The sequence below is a fragment of the Myotis davidii genome, unplaced genomic scaffold, assembly GCF_000327345.1.
Source record: "Myotis davidii unplaced genomic scaffold, ASM32734v1 scaffold80, whole genome shotgun sequence".
NCBI classification, from domain to species: domain Eukaryota; kingdom Metazoa; phylum Chordata; class Mammalia; order Chiroptera; family Vespertilionidae; genus Myotis; species Myotis davidii.
Genome location: NW_006292686.1, coordinates 1,114,840 through 1,125,171, shown reverse-complemented (window position 1 = coordinate 1,125,171; position 10,332 = coordinate 1,114,840). Strand labels below are relative to the sequence as shown.

The 10,332-nt window shown below is 40.7% G+C and overlaps 1 protein-coding gene across 4 annotated transcripts in view; it reads right to left on the bottom strand.

Annotated features, from left to right (window-relative positions):
- The window catches only part of RREB1 (ras responsive element binding protein 1), a 145,306-nt gene that overhangs the window by 133,416 nt on the left and 1,558 nt on the right, over positions 1-10,332 (bottom strand). The window lies entirely within an intron of this gene.

Here is a 10,332-nt window from a genome sequence, read left to right as displayed (position 1 = left end):
GAAGATTGGAATTGCTTCTCTAAAAATAAAAAAAAAAAAAAAAAAAAAAAAGAGTTAATTAAGGCAGTAAAAACCAAGGACTGCCTGGGGTCGCAAGTCTGCCATCACCAGAGGTGTTCAAATACAGGCTACACAATCGCTCAGTGGGGACAACCTCCATTCCTTGTGAAAGGGATTAAATCTTTTTCTTTGGCACTCACAGATCTAGTGTAAAGCCTGGCACACAGCAGATACACAAGTTTTGTTTACGAATGAACTTTGTTTTCACACAGATTACTGGTCAAGCAAAATACTGCTGTCGGTCTGAGACATTCGGAGCGTCAGGTGACCACTGAGCAACTAAGAAATAAACTGGAAAATCAGGTCATGAAAGGAGTCCTAACACTAAGGAAAAGAGGCTTGAGCAATTCTGAGAGTCCTAAGTTGTTCTTATCCAAAGCCTCTTCCCCTCAGCCCTATGCTTCAGTCACAGATAAAGCGTCACTGAAACAAACAGCAGCCTAAATGCCCTGCAGATTCAGCTGCATATCTCATCTGAAAATCATGCAGAAGCTCAGGCTATCTACACGAAACTATCCATGTTCCTTTTGGCATCAGGAAATTCAGAGGAAGAAGGAAAAGGAGAGGGGAGGCAAGGAGGAAGCCATCTGTTTGTTTCCATACGGAAGACCGTAACTTCCCTTTTTCACTTTTATAAACACTTTTTGTACTTCATCTATGCCAGGTATATAATTTTTAACCAAGAGAAAATAATACAAGTAGAGAAAATGCTGGGGAAAAATTGAAAACATAAATATTTAAAGATACTTCGTTCATAAACCTTGCTTAATCCTGCTTTCTGATCTCAAAGAAAGGTGTATCACCATCCACCTGCTACAAAAGCCAGAAACCTGAAAGTCCTCTCCCTCTTCCCCACCCTACCCCACCCCACTCCTCCCAGCTGTAAGTCCTTCTTACCTCTTAAATCTCTGTCAAACCCAGAGGCCATAGCCAGTATGGATCAGTGAATAGAGCATCTGCCTGGGGACTGAAGGATCTCAGGTTCGATTCCGGTCAAGGGCACATACCCACCAGGTGAGGGCTCGATCTCCAGTAGGGGAGTGCAGGAGGCAGCCCATCAATGATTCTCGCTCATCACTGATGTTTCTCTCTCTCCCTTCCTCTAAAATCAATAAAAATATATTTTTTAAAAAACAAAAACCATTGCCACCATACTCCAAGCCACTACTGGTTTTCAAAGTTTTGAAAAACTAGCCTTCTCACCAATCTTGAAATGGAAGGCAAAATAGTTGCCTCCTTCTCCAGCCTGGGCAGGAGTAATCTTTCCAAATGCAAACCTCATCAATGCCATTCCTAGGCCTAATACCCTCTATGGTTTCCCAGAGTTAAGAAAAAAAAAATTCCAAAATGAAGGTGAGCTACAAACAGCATGCTCTAGCTTTTATCTACCTCACCGTGCATGTCATTTACTTCCTCTTTTCCCTCTACACACACACCCACATTTCTCACCTCAGTGGCCACAGGTCCTCTCCAACCTCAGGGCCCTTTGTATTAGCTGTCTGTCCTCAAACGCACTGTGCTTCCCTTCACCATCCCCTTCAGCTATTAGCTCAAATGCTAATTTTGAGGAATGCCTTCCTTGATCTGCCTCCCTGCATCCTCTGCTCCTCCCACAGACTCAGAGGACAAATTTCACTTCACATGTTCTTGTCATATTTAACTTTTAGCACTTAGCACAGAAAGTCTATGAAGCAGCTAGCAATTGTTTCTCCTACGAGTACCCTTGGTGCCTAAAAACATAGTAGGTATTCAAATATTTATTGAATAAATAAAAATCAATAACTAAAGACCTATAAATGTTTTATTTTAAAAAGCCACTATGAGGTTGGCAAATTTTGGGTTGGGGAAAAAAATATTTTCCGAAAGGATATTGAATCTGATACTGATTCCAACTTGATATAATATTTAGAAGTAGGGGGTTAGGATGCTTTACCATTTAAGCCACAAATGGATCTCAGAAATCTTTTCACGATTTAAACACAAATTAAATTCAGAGATCTAAGAGGTAAGCCTTCTTTAAATTACATTTGGTTTAAAATTTTAAGTAGGACAGTTTAATCCAATGTAGGTTTAACTAGCCAACCTGTGGGGAAACCTATTTGAGATGTTCACTAAACAGTTTTATGCATTTATCCCCCAAAACAAGTAAATGCCCTAAAGTGGAAGAGAAATGGCTTTTAAAATGTGTTTAATTCCTTGCTTGAAAAGGAAACTCATTCACATGGCTCAAAACCCAAAGGTACAAGTGTCCACAGGCAAAACACCTCTCACCCCATCTTCTAGGTACCTCCCCTATTTCTGGAAATATTTGTGCCACTTCTAAGAGAAAGTTAAGAAAAGACTTTGATTTGATTTTGTATATTCAGAAGTAGGTTTGGCTTTTTCTAACAATAAAGTCTCAGCATAAATGAAGCTCCCCTAAAACAGTGAAAATTATTCTTTGTATAATTATTATGTATCACTGACCTCTATCAAGTATGTACATTGTACATGCACACACACAAAGAAAGCAAGACCCATATCCCATAGGTTTCTGGCTTGGTATTTTGTTTTAAACCCAAGGACTAAAGGAAAAAAAGAAAAGCTAAATTATACACAGACCACCACTCCTATTAACTCATACCACTAATGAAACAAAAATCTAACTAAGCAGAGAAAATGGGCCCACACACTGGAGCTCTGAAATGATTTTGTTCTTTGATCTGTGTGCCCATCTCTCCCATTTAATATAAACTTCAAACCAATAGCCAATCAAAAGTGGTTATAATTAGTAAGGGCCCAAGTGTGACAGCTTTTAGTGCAATCAGGCATTAACAATGATCTTTTTCTCTTAAATTTCAAGTAAATTAAGCTGAGCAAACTTTTATTTTAAAATGTCTGTAATTCAAATTCTTTACCACCAGTGTGCACTTAGCACCAAATCTCTGCCTGATTGGTGTGCTGAAGATGTTAGTTTATATCTATTTCTCCTCTTATTTTTTACTGATATTTAGAACTTAGCTTCCAAATTACCTGTGCTCCAAAAATAACGTGCACCTCTTCAAAAACTCTCATTTTTGTATTAGAAAATGATTCAAATTAACAGTTATTATCAAATAAGCACCAACTTGAGCTAGGTACAGAAGATGGAAAAATAGGAGTAAAAGTCCCTCCCTAATCTTTTTTTAAAAAAATGATTTCTAGAGACAGAGGAAGGGAGTTTTATAGTTGTTAATCCTCACCCCAGGATATTTTTTCATTGATTTTTAGGGAGAGTGGAAGAGAGAAGGAAAGACAGAGAGAGTAACATCAATGGGAAAGAAACACATCGATCGGTTGCCTTCTGCACAAGCCCTGACTGGGGATTGAACCCAGAACCTGGGTATGCACCCAGACCAGGAATTGAACCAGTGACCCTTGTTGGTGCACAGGATGATGCTCAACCAACTGAGCCACACTGGCCAGGGCTCTCCCTATTCTTGATGGGGGGGGGGGTGTTGGGTCTGGGGGAGAACATGTGAACAGGTAAAATACAACTGACAGACTAGACAAATGAGGGTATGAGTTAATCTGGGTGGAGGATATAATTCTCCCTGCAAGAGGTGGAATTTGAGATTTGTCTTGAAAGATTTAAGAAATGCTGTTTACTACAAGTGGATGGGGATAATACAGAATGACCAATCCATGGAAAAGCAGAAGTAGTGAGAAAGTATTCAGTGTAGCAATGGTGTATAGGAGAGAGGGGCAAGAGCTAAAACTAGAAAGACAATTTGGAAGCAGATGATGAAGGTCCTTGTGTGCCAAATTGAGGAGTTTGGATTTCTTCCTGTGGACAAAAGGGAGCCAAGCGATGTTTTTCAGCAGGCAAACACCATGTGCAGCTTTAGCTTTTGAGCAGAACAGAGAATAAACTGGAGTTCCGACCCACTGGTGATAGGAAATTAACTGAGGAGGCGTTTGCGGCATGATGAGGGCCTTAGGTCAGGAGCAGTGGGACACTGGGTTCCAGAGTTAGACTAGAGAGAAGTTTCAGGGAGGTCTGCTAATTGAACCTGGGGGTTGAGGGTTGAGAGAGACTAGAGGTAAGGACTGCAAGGCACTTTCGGGCCTGGAAGACTGGGTGGATGGTGAATTCCAGATCAGATTCTAGAAAGGAAGGGATGACTTTTATAAGTTACCTCTGAGGTACCTGCAGGTGATCGGGGTGACAAAAGGTCCCAGCTTGGGGAAAGTTGTAAATGGAGATAGAGAGCAGGAGGAGAGGCAGAAGAGCATCAGAATCCATGGCTCTTATTACTTTACTGGAGGGCGCAGGTGGCTTTAGAATCCGCCACCGAGCCCCATCAGCACCAACGGATGCGAACTCGATGCTGACAGTCTATCCACTGATTTAGGATGTGCAGAAAGCTACCTTCAAGAGTTACATATTTCTAGAACAGTGATGGCGACCCTATGACACGCGTGTCAGAAGTGACATACGAACTCATTTTTTTGGTTGATTTTTCTTTGTTCAATGGCATTTAAATATATCAAATAAATATCAAAAATATAAATCTTTGTTTTACTATGGTTGCAAATGTCAAAAAATTTCTATATGTGATCCGGCACCAGAGTTAAGTTAGGGTTTTTCAAAATGCTGACATGTGGAGCTCAAAAGGTTCGCCATCACTGTTCTAGAAGGTAAGTGAGAATTCAGGGCAAGTGGCACCTGTGCTTAAAAGATCACTCCTGTCCCTAACTGAGGCATTTCTGGTCTGAAGAATTCAGTTTTATATTTGTATACCACCCCACCCCCCCTCCTTAAATCAACCACTTTTGTTGTGTATTTGAGGTCCTGGCATCCCAAGAACATAAAAATAACCACAGTCTCTTCCCTATGTTCTCTCCCTAGCCCTTCCACCCTGGCAGCAGGTCTGCCATCCACCCTCTCAAAGAGAAGACATAGGAACAGAGGACCAGACTCCAAAACATTGCCTTGTAAAAAGGGCAAATACTTACGTAAGAATTTTGCAAAAAATGTAAAACAACAACAAAATAAGGGTGACCAGGAGTGCAGAAGCATTAACTGTCAATCGAGTAAGGGCTAGTTCATACACTTTTTAAAAAAGGGGGGGGGGGGGGGGGGGGGAGGGTGGTATACTCCACATAAGTTACAACGTGAGGGAGACCTGGCAGATGACAGCCCCAGAGCAAGTTTCCTAAATGACTGAAGAAGCGACTTGGAAAGCTGAGCCACCTACCAGAACAGCTTCCTGGTGCCAATGAATCTGGTTTGTTTTAGAAGCAGATGAGTTCTAGAGCTTTTATTTACTAAGAGGTTTTAAAATACATTTGATGCCACTTAATGTTTTCCCCAACCCCAAAGTTTCTGTGAAACCTTGAACTTGCCAACCATGTTACCTTACAGGCCTATAAAAAGAGCTTACTTGCTTTATAAAATTTCAGATGTTCAAATATACCACATGCAACACTGTGAGTACACCCAGGCTACCTGCACATAAGACACAACTATAGTACTTTAAAGCACACTTTCTCATCCTCTACTGACATTTGGGATTGGGTAATCCTCTGTTGTGGGGCCACCACCGTGGTTCGCCACCTATGGCTTCCACCCACTAAAGGCCAGTAGCACCCTCCCCAGCAAAGCAATCAAAAATGTCTCCAGACTTTGCCAAATGCCCCCTGGAGGCAAAACCGCTCAGTTGAGAACCAGCTTTAAAGGGAGAGCCTAAAGCTTACAACTCGTCTTTTCCTTATCCAGTCCTTATTGAACTATTCTTATTCACTAAGAATAACTTGCTAGTTCTATTTGTCTCTCGCACTCAAAGCAAAAAAGAAAGCGCTGCCTTCCCTGATTTGGAAATAAAATCCTAGGCAAAGTCTGCCTAAAGTAATGGCATTATGCACCATTCTGGAAAGGAAATCCAGATGGGCACCCACAAAGTTTCCTGAGCTCAAAATATAATACTTTCTTCCATAAATAGAATTTTACTTTCTGGGACATTTATTTCATCCTTACAACAACTCCACAATATAGAAAACCTGCTGGGAAAAACGTGTATAATCGTATTCATCAACAGAAATGCTGCCAAAGGCTAAAACGTTTCTTTCTTAATTGCTTTACATCTTCAGATTCAACCACAGAATTATTTTTTAAATGATATGGTCCCTTTTTAAACACATACACACACACACACACTCACACACACAAATAGAGGTACTGTATATTTACTGCTTAGTCTTCTGAGGCCATGCGGACTTTTAAAAGCAGGTGTTGTACAGAGCTAGGCTGGGGTTAGGGTCCTACCTAGGCTTGATTTATGACCAGCCACTGGGTGGAAATCAGCACAGTTTTAAAATGGGTTAATAAAACCACCCCATCATCACCGTGTTGCTCTAAGGATAAAATTGGAATCTTATTAAATGCCTTCTTCACAAAAGCAGGGTGACATTAACTTTGTCCAAGGTACACCCTATTGAGAAAGGAAATTTTCAAAGTAATTAAACCACTAAAAGTCTCAAACATTTGTATAACAATCCTACCCCACAGTTTCTGAAAAAGGGGGGAAACTAGATGAGATACCAAGCAGCCAGGGGAAAAACAAATAGAGCCATTTAAAAGCTTTATCTAATTACCCCCACTGAGACTTTTTCTCTGCAGTCTGGCTAGCTGACAAAGAATGCGGGGGTTTTCATTGGGCTTTCTGCACCCTATCAGGACCACCCGCCCTCATGGAGTCTGAAAGGCCTCAGGTGAATCCTGCAGGAGCAGTCAGTGCCCGGTCCTGGGGATTTTACAGAGGCTTTCAAATTCTCTTAGCATTACTTGCTTGAATCACACTGAACAAACAGTCTCCACCCTCTCCCACTTCTTTTGTCTGAAGCACCTATTCACCGGCAGCCACCTCTACTGATGGCTGACTGGCTCACCTGTATCCTGAAGTACCATCAGAAACAAGATGCACCAGTAGCTGGAAGAAACAGCTCCCCGTGCCCTCCTCCAGGGCCTCCCTTCCTCTCCACCCCACCCCATCTCCACCAACTGACGATACCAACAGTCAATACCCAGGGAAGGTGAGAAGAGAAACGGAGACCAGCACAGTGGATGACACTGTCCACAGGACAGCTAACGTAACAGGGAAAAGTCCAACCCCTCACTCCCATCTTCCTCATTCTTCTATCCCAGTAGTAATGCAAACATTTCAACCGGTTTTCCTCTGTATTCTGCCTCCTATTAGAGTTGGGGAAATTAAAAATAAGTGATGCATTTCAGAAAGCACATCGTATGCCTCCCTGTTTCATATGGTACACCTTTTACCTCTGATGCATGGGGAGGCTCCCTAAGGCACGGAAACCACAATCTGACCCCTACGTTTTGAAGAGGGCAGGGGCTATTTCTACTCAAAATCATTTCCTAAGTCAGACAGAGGGAAAAAAAATCATACACCCTGCCTCCTCAAAGGAACCCATCCAATTTCTTAATTATATTTGGATATAAAAATATTACTCAACTTTGCCTGTTCAGTAGGTCATATGTACACAAGTAACCTTGAGGCAGGGAAACTTTTGACTTACAGAGGACTTGCCTTTCAACCAACCACAGCTTCAGTTAGATTTCAACCATTTTATCTCACTGAAAACGCCAAGATCCTTGAACATAGTTATGGCAGAAATATAATGTATATCACATCCTGCCCCCTAACATTTGGTCAGTCCTTCCAAAGTTATTCTACACCTAATATAATTATTTTTAAAAGGTATTTAGAACTGGGCTGAGTAAACTGAGATGAAGAAGTGGAGTAAAAAGGAGGAGGAGCCCTATCAAAACCTAAAGGAATGATAATCTCAGTAAAGGGGTAAGAAAATGATGTCCTGTTATTAGGGGAGACTATATTGCATACTTCCTACTGATACTATACTGCATTTCTATCTTTTAAATGCTAATCTGTTTAATAAGGAGTGAACTAAGACATTGCTTCATGTATTAGGTAGATTTTCCAAAACAAACTAAAATTTCTGCTACTAATAAATGAAATACAAGTGATGTTACTCACACATATCCTCCTGAATGTAAGGTTTAACCTGAATACACAGGTAATATACAAGAAGTCCCCCCAGACGAACTGTCATTTGATACCAGAACTGGTCAGAGAGCGTGAACTTCAATTAAAAGACACTTACAAAAGAAAGAGTGCTTATTTAAATATGATAACAAAAACAAAACAAACTTAACATCCTACCTTCCTGGGTCAAAGGACATGGAGAACTCAGGAATTAATTAAAGCTAGTAAATAATGTAAACCAGGGAAGGACTCCTTTTCAAAAATGCTTTGGTTAATTTTAGCATCCTTCTGTTTAGCTGCTTAGCAACCCTTATCCTATGACCTTTTGAGCATCACCTACTTTTCAGAAGGATAATGAATAGAAACATCAAAAGGGATTCACATCTGACTCTTTCTAGTGAACACATTGAACCAATTTCTGTAGGAGTTAAATTTATATTAATTATGCCATAAACCTAAAAGAGAATTTTTAAAATTTTATTAATCAGGAAATAGCCTTTGCTGAAGGTAGTAAAAGATGTTGACAACTGAGCATAAAGTAGCAAGCAAAGATTTCCAAACTGACCTAGGAAGTGGACAAACACAGCAATTCAAAATTGAACATAAAAAATGAAAGCTACATAACAGCAATCAGCTACTACCTGACCCACAGCAAGTAACTAATAAACATCTGTACATCAGGTGCAGGACTACCAAGGTTAGGTTTATTTCCCTTCTTCAATATTTGTACCTGTCTTGGATGCAAATAAGACCTCAGGAATCGGCCTGATGAAATCTAAAATAGAAGACCCTTGAGTCAAAAGGTCATTTGTTGGATGATGTAAACAGTTAGGAATGGATGCACCAGCTCTGCCAGCTGAGTCAGCCCCATCTTCCCCATCACATAACAAACATGACGGTGTAGATTCTTGATTTTCTAATGAAAAATTAGTATCTAGAAAACTCAGAATCACATGCTATAGAACAGTACGCATCAGCAGCACTTACGAGTATCACAGTCAGGAAATCCTCCTCAAAAACAAAATATCCTAAAGTGCAATCAGCTTAGCAGTATTTTTAAGAATGATAAAACAGTGCAAGGTCATTAACAGTCTAAAATGGAGCACAAGCTAAACAAATAACTAAATCAAAGGGATCTCCCTTTCTTTTGTAAAAAGGGGGTAGGAGAGAAGGTATTTTTTCACACATTTAAAACTTGATAAAAGCCATTCAAATGTTTAATTCATCAGTGTAACCAAAGCTCAAAACACATCAAAGCAGGATCCATCAGCCGGTACCCAGAAGGCTCCCTCCAAAAGCAGCAATAAAAAAAATAAAAATAACCTTAAAATTAGTGGCTCACCTTTGCATAAATTTGAAGAATAACTTTGAACCCATTCCTTCAAAAGTTCTTTGTGACTCTTGAAGGAAGCATAGAACTAAACGTTTGCAAAAAAAAGAAGAAGTTTCAGCCAAGACTTCAGCCTCTTAGACTTCCGGGTTACATTATGTCTTAGAACTCGAAAAAGCACCAGATCTGGGGGATGCATTTTAAGGATTGTGAATGTGGTGGTGGTGGTTGGGGGCACCGCCCCCCAAACACAAAATAAAAACCATTCCTTTCGCTGCAGTTCCTTTTTCTCCACCTTCCACTTCAATTAAACTTATTTCAGAATACACTCACGTGCATGCACAGACCACTGAATATTTGAAGAAAAAAATATCTCAAAATTATGGGATGTACATTAGCAACTCAACCTTCGCAGAAATCATCTCAAGTCTCTTCAAGACAGAAATACCTCCCTATTTCCAGCATCCCTATCCAACAAGCAACCTTTCTACCCACTGGTTTTCAAAAGGCTAAGTCTAAATCTAAACTCTAAAACAAGCATGAGGGTTAATACTGCTACTGATGAAAACCTTCGGGCAGGTTTTTGCAGCACACGAAAAAGTTGTACTTTTTATTCACCCTTCTACCCATCTCCACCGCCATCACCACCACCACCCCAAAAAAGAAAAAACTCCAAAGTGCCCCGAATGTGTGCTGCTGCTGGCTCTGAAGCCGTGTAGAATTTCGTAATGGAATGTGAACTGCTCGTCCGGATCTGGGCTCACGTTCTATCTTCTAACCAGTAAGCAGCGAGGGAGGGCAAATCTGCTGAGCAAGGAGAAATACTTTCCTCCTCTTTTATAACCCATCACGGATGCACCGCGGACGCTGGACGCGAGCTGCACGCGGCGCTGTCAACCG